The sequence below is a fragment of the Euprymna scolopes genome, chromosome 42, assembly GCF_053919585.1.
Source record: "Euprymna scolopes isolate OS-2025 chromosome 42, ASM5391958v1, whole genome shotgun sequence".
NCBI classification, from domain to species: domain Eukaryota; kingdom Metazoa; phylum Mollusca; class Cephalopoda; order Sepiida; family Sepiolidae; genus Euprymna; species Euprymna scolopes.
This window is the reverse complement of record NC_136523.1, coordinates 63,033,759-63,039,671: the sequence shown is the minus strand read 5'-3', so window position 1 is coordinate 63,039,671 and position 5,913 is coordinate 63,033,759.

Genomic DNA, 5,913 nt, shown 5'->3' with positions numbered 1-5,913 from the left:
GCATAGACGTAACTAAAATTACCGTATGTCATATAGAATGTAAATGTTTTATGTGAGTGTGACAAAACAGCTGACGTAATGTGATCCTAACCTTGTTTTTAAGCCTTCGGACTAAAATCATATTTGAGCATGTTTTTGTGCGCTCTCACAAACACCCTGCCCACATCACTCCTAATTTGTCAAAGGTGCTTGTTTTATTGCTCACACATGCAGGAAAAGTCTGATTTTTTTCCAGAATATCTCCGCCATTAACGAAATAATGAGTTCAACATAAACGGCTAACCGGTCATTCATGTACAGCTCATGTACACACCACCATGATGATTTAAGGCAATGATTTGGTTAGTATTAAAGTTAGGGCAAGCATTATGATAGAGATAAGATATGTGAGAGAGAGAGAGGAGACGTATAAGCAATCAAATATCTCGCCATCTAATTAGATTGTGCACTCATCATTGTGGACAGCATCCTAGACGCGTCTTTGCCTCTTGAAATCTCAGCTGCCAATAGACAAAAATTGATCCGGAATCACGTATTTCGCGTCTTCCATCTAAATTCACCTCTGACCCTTAAAGAGCCACTAAGACTTTTTCAATAAAAAACGGTTCACATTATCTAAGGGTACGACCATTTTATTTTACTATTATTTGTATTTTTTTGAGAGGAAGAGAAATTGTTTTTGTCAGGAAGTATAAAGTAAAGTGTAAACAAAAATGGTTGCATTGTGTTTATTGAGTCATCGTAAATGAATCAATTGTTTTGATGAGATGATTTTGGTAACAGAAGGCCGATTTAAAGATGCTGATTTAACGATGCGGATACGGGTGAATTTTGTTGGGTTTATTATATGTTATTTGCGATAAAAATATAAAAGTCAAGGTATTAATTCTTTAGTTCTATATAATTAAGGATGTAGAATCGGGAAAATGGATCAAAAGATGGTATAAGTGATAGCAGACATAAAAAATAGAAGAGAAAAGGAAAAGAAATGCCGGAGAACAAAAGATAAAAAAAGAAAGAAAAAAGAGATTGAGAAAGAAAAAATTTAAAAGAGACAGACTATTTAATGGGAAAGATGTAAACAGAAGAGAAAGGATAACGAAATAAAAAAACCCCAAAAAAACAAAACAACTACACACACACACACACACACACACACACACACACATATATATATATTATATATACATATATATTATATATATATATATATTTATTTAGTCTAAAGAAGCTTTCAGTAAAAAAAATAAAAAACTGTAAAAAAAAAGAATGCAGTTTAAATTCTCGAAAAAAGTTAACTTATCGCAGACTTAACACTTGCATAAGTTAACTTATAAAAAGTCTACAATAACAAAAAGAATTCAACTGTATGAAGACGGAAAAAAAAGAAAAAAAAGACTTGTTCTAAAATTGTTAAATAGAACACGGGGATCATCCGTTGCCTACCATGTAGCTCTTTCAGATATTTAAAAACAGGACAGCTGTAAAATACTATGTTCTCAAATGGAAAATACCACTTCCCCAATAACAAAATATACATACAATACAGTTACTAATGAATACTAATATATAAAAATGATTTTTATAATACATATACATAAATTTAAATACGGCGTAATCACGTTGACACACCGGTTCCCGCTGGATCACCGAAGTTAAGCAACGTTGAACCTAGTCAGTACTAAACGGGTGACCAGTTGGGACTTCCAGGTGCTGTATGTGTTCTCTGCTAATTTCGGCATTGTTTCCAGTCGTCCTGGACTTCTCCTTGCAACTGGACTCAAACAGTGTCCATCCAAGAAAGGTGTGGTTAGAGATTGCGCAACTCACGTGCAGGTGCCCCTACAGGGGGTATCCTTTGTCTTTCGAGAATGAACGGAGGCATCGAAATTTAAATGCAAATAATAAGATGATAAGATCTGTTCTGCGATATGTTAATTAGTATATAACTTTTATTAGAACGAAAAGCGTAAGTACTTTTGGTACCTGATAGGCAAATAGTTAAGAGGAAGAAGACCTAACCATACATATCTAAAACCACTATATATATATATATATATATATATATATATATATATATATATATATATATATATAGAGAGAGAGAGAGAGAGAGAGACAGACAGACAGACAGAGAGACAGAGAAAGAGAAAATAGAAAGAGGGAAAGAGAGATATGGTTAGAATGGATGGATAGAGGTAGATTTATAAATATCGAAATATGAATATGGGAGAGATAGTGAATCAATGAGAGAATACGTAATAGCTAGATGAAAAGGGATATATATATATATATATATATATATATATATATATATATGGCGCCATAAAGAAAGTCCACACTTTCATTTGTATAGAGAATTGTATAAAAGAACTTCCTATTAAACATTCTTTAAATTTATAAAAAAAAATATTTTTTTGAATGTATTTTGTTAAAATTGTACTGTTTTACTTTTGAACAATTCATTTTAAAGTCGGGTTTGTTACCTTAGCGACATCAGATTAATCACCAATCACTAATCATGCTTCTTCGATGATCTCAATATTTTATGTGTGAAAAGTGATAGGGTGCCTAGAAACACGAAGTGATATAGCGTATTATTATGTAGATTTATAAATGTTCTGCTGTATTTTTGTTAACTTATTTTATTAATGTAATTATATTATCTGTGAGCTTCCTCATTACCATCAAAACCCACAATTTTCCGATGAAACTAAGCTGCCTCTCGGTTTGACACAACCCGCCAGATTGTCTCTAGGAAAATCTGGCTGTTTCTATGCTCGTCTCATTTCAATTATCTGTTTGTTTTGGCTGTTATTTTTATTTTTATTTTCTGTTAATTATTTCATTAAATCCTTTTTTTTTTAATTATTTTATCTTAAAAATTAAAAAAAGCAAAAAAAAAAAAAAAAACTTTCATGAAAATCATTACCGTAATGGCCGAACTCAGATGAACTTAATTTCAAACTTGTGGCCATTTTCTCCTTTCAACTTAACAAATAAAATTTTATGCGCATTCGTTTTTTTTCCCATTTTGATTTTGGTTTTTGTTAAAAAAGAACAGATTTCATTAATTGAGAATAAAATTGCATTGCTTAACAGAAAATCATAAAAAAATGTACACGATTGTAGAGAATTGCTTTGAAATTTCATTTCCTTGAAGCAAATCTAACCCTTAATTAAAGGCAATTAGTCAGTCAAAGCGTATTATATTCAATTTACATTTATATCCCTCACTAGAAATCCACCCTGCTTGGTCATAAAATATGCTTAAATATGATATTTTAATTCATGTACATTTTGTATTTATTATTATAAATCCAACAATCTATTGAATATTATATTGTGCCCAGTATATAAAAGTGCCCTTTCGGTCGTAAAATATGGTATTTTAATTCATGAGGAATTTGTATTTATTATCATAGAGGCAATACGCTATTGATTATTATGTTGTATCCAATATTTAGTAGTGATTTGTAAAATATAATAAAATATGACTTGGTTATAAAAATAAAAAAAATATTGTTGTTTGATCTATTAGTGCATATTTTCGCACGCATAGAAGAGCAATTTAAGTCGACTTACACTTGCCAATTCCAATTGTTAAAATGTTCATCCCTGGTAGCTATTTTTACCGGCTAAAGACAAAATCGTTTTTGTTCCACGGGTCCAAATTACTTATATATCTTGTTTTTGACATAGTACTTTAGTAAAGACCATTCCACACATAGACAGACTAACAGACAAAAATAGACCACTTTATATATATATATATATATATATATATATATATATATATATATGAGTCTATGAAATACAAAACTGATTGGCTAAAATGAAATAACGTTTTGAGAATATGAAAGAAATGATTGAATGCTTACTGAGTCAATAATCTGAGCTCAGATACGTAAATACGATTATAATTTGATGTTATGCAGACTTGTTGTACATTTGTTTCTGTCTAGTAAAATACTGAGGCATTGAAAACATAAAAAAGGCCTGCCTTTTAGTTGCACATGTTAGATCAGTACAAACCAATGAAAACCAGAAAGTGAGAAGTATAAATCGTATGCAGTTATCGAAGTTGTTGTTTTAAAATAATCAATAGAAAACAGCGTCGAAAGATGAAAGATGTCCTCTTAAATAGAATAAGAAAAACTCGCTCATTAATGAGCATTTCAACTGATGAGAAAAATAAATAACCAATACAGTTATTTGTTTTAGTTAGTTGGTCTCGTCTTAGCGGTTAAGTCTCGTGCATGTTCCATAAAACGATGCAGTAAGCAACCAGGTCGCAAATTAAGAGAAACACATGAAGTTATGTGCTCTATTGATTGTGACTACCCTGACAGAATAACGTACACAAAACAGACATACATATAAGAATGAAATAAAATGGTCATACAATAACTATTGTTTTATAGCAACGTTAGTTAAAAAAACGTGGCTAGATCAGAGAGTCTTAGCAATATCGTTCTAATAACAGACTCTATTGGATTGCCGTCATTTTGTGGGGTTACTGTATCCACACTGATGCATATTGTCTTGCATTTTCGTTATGCATTTCCTATTGTCGAAGTAAAGATCAAGATTATTCAAGAATGGTAAGGTTGTATCATCACGGCATCCCACGTCGATTTTCCCGCTATTTCGAGATATTGCTAAGATGCTCTGCACTAGAAATAATGGTGTTTTAGCTTTGTAACGATGACTCAGAGTCAGCATCTGATGAAGGTTTTTTTTCCAACTAACACTGCTATACAAACAACAGTTATTGTATGAACATTTTATTTCATTCTTGTATGTGTGTGGGGGCACTTCCAACCATTTTTCATAAACTGATAATGCACTTCATTATGTCAACGTTTGTAAGTGACATCTTGTAAACCTGATTAACTCAAAGCGATTATTCTCGGATTATTTTTTCTTTTATTTTGGCATATGCAATAGAATAACTTTCATCACTATCAAGATAATTGTATTGTTCCAACTTTCTCTTTATCACTTATTCTATTTTTCAGGTTTGAACTGATTCCTTTGAACCGTATTCAAAATTAACATAGATTCTTGATTAAATGCTAGCTCATTCGTTAAAGGAAGCTTTTAGTAGCATTCTAGCTCGTGTTTCTCGGGTGTTTTTTATGCCATCATTCTTTTATCTTATACGGTTCCTCTAGAATATTGTTCGGTTTGTTTTAATCGTTTATTTCCATTTCTTAATTTATTTTTTATTAAATTTTTAATTTGTCATTTCTTTAGCAAGTATTTTTCCTCTCACCTCATTTTAAATATGTTTAATTTCCTGTACATTGATTTCATATTTAGACTGATCCTACAGTTTGTGCTATTCAGTTGTTCATGCAGTGTGGAGACTACAAGGAATTGTTTACTTTCGAATAATCCTTTTCTCCTTAGATTAATTTGCTCTCACAACTCAAGTTTCCGAAATATTGTTTTTCTTAGTGTTCTTAGATGCTCTAAGACTTATTTCTGACTATTCTTTCTTGCTGCTCTACAGGATATTCACATTTTTGCATAATGAGTAACGAGAACAAATAAACATCCTTATACAATAACCTGTCAAGTTATAGAAAGCACTACACATATGTTTGGAGCAATAATTATGAAGTAAATAATGACAGTTCAAATAAATCAATTTATCAGATTATTCTATCAATAAGGAAAACGTAAACTATTTAAAAAAATTACATTTCGAATCTCAATGTATCTCTTCATAAGAAAAGACAATAACAAGGTTATATATGCATAAAGAACCGGCATAAAAATTAGCCGAGAAAAAAATAACCATATACTAAAGGTAAATATAGGCTGAGTAGAAAAAATAGAGATAAATAAAAGAAATCATATAAATATGAAATATACATAAATATATAATTATATGTGTATACAATA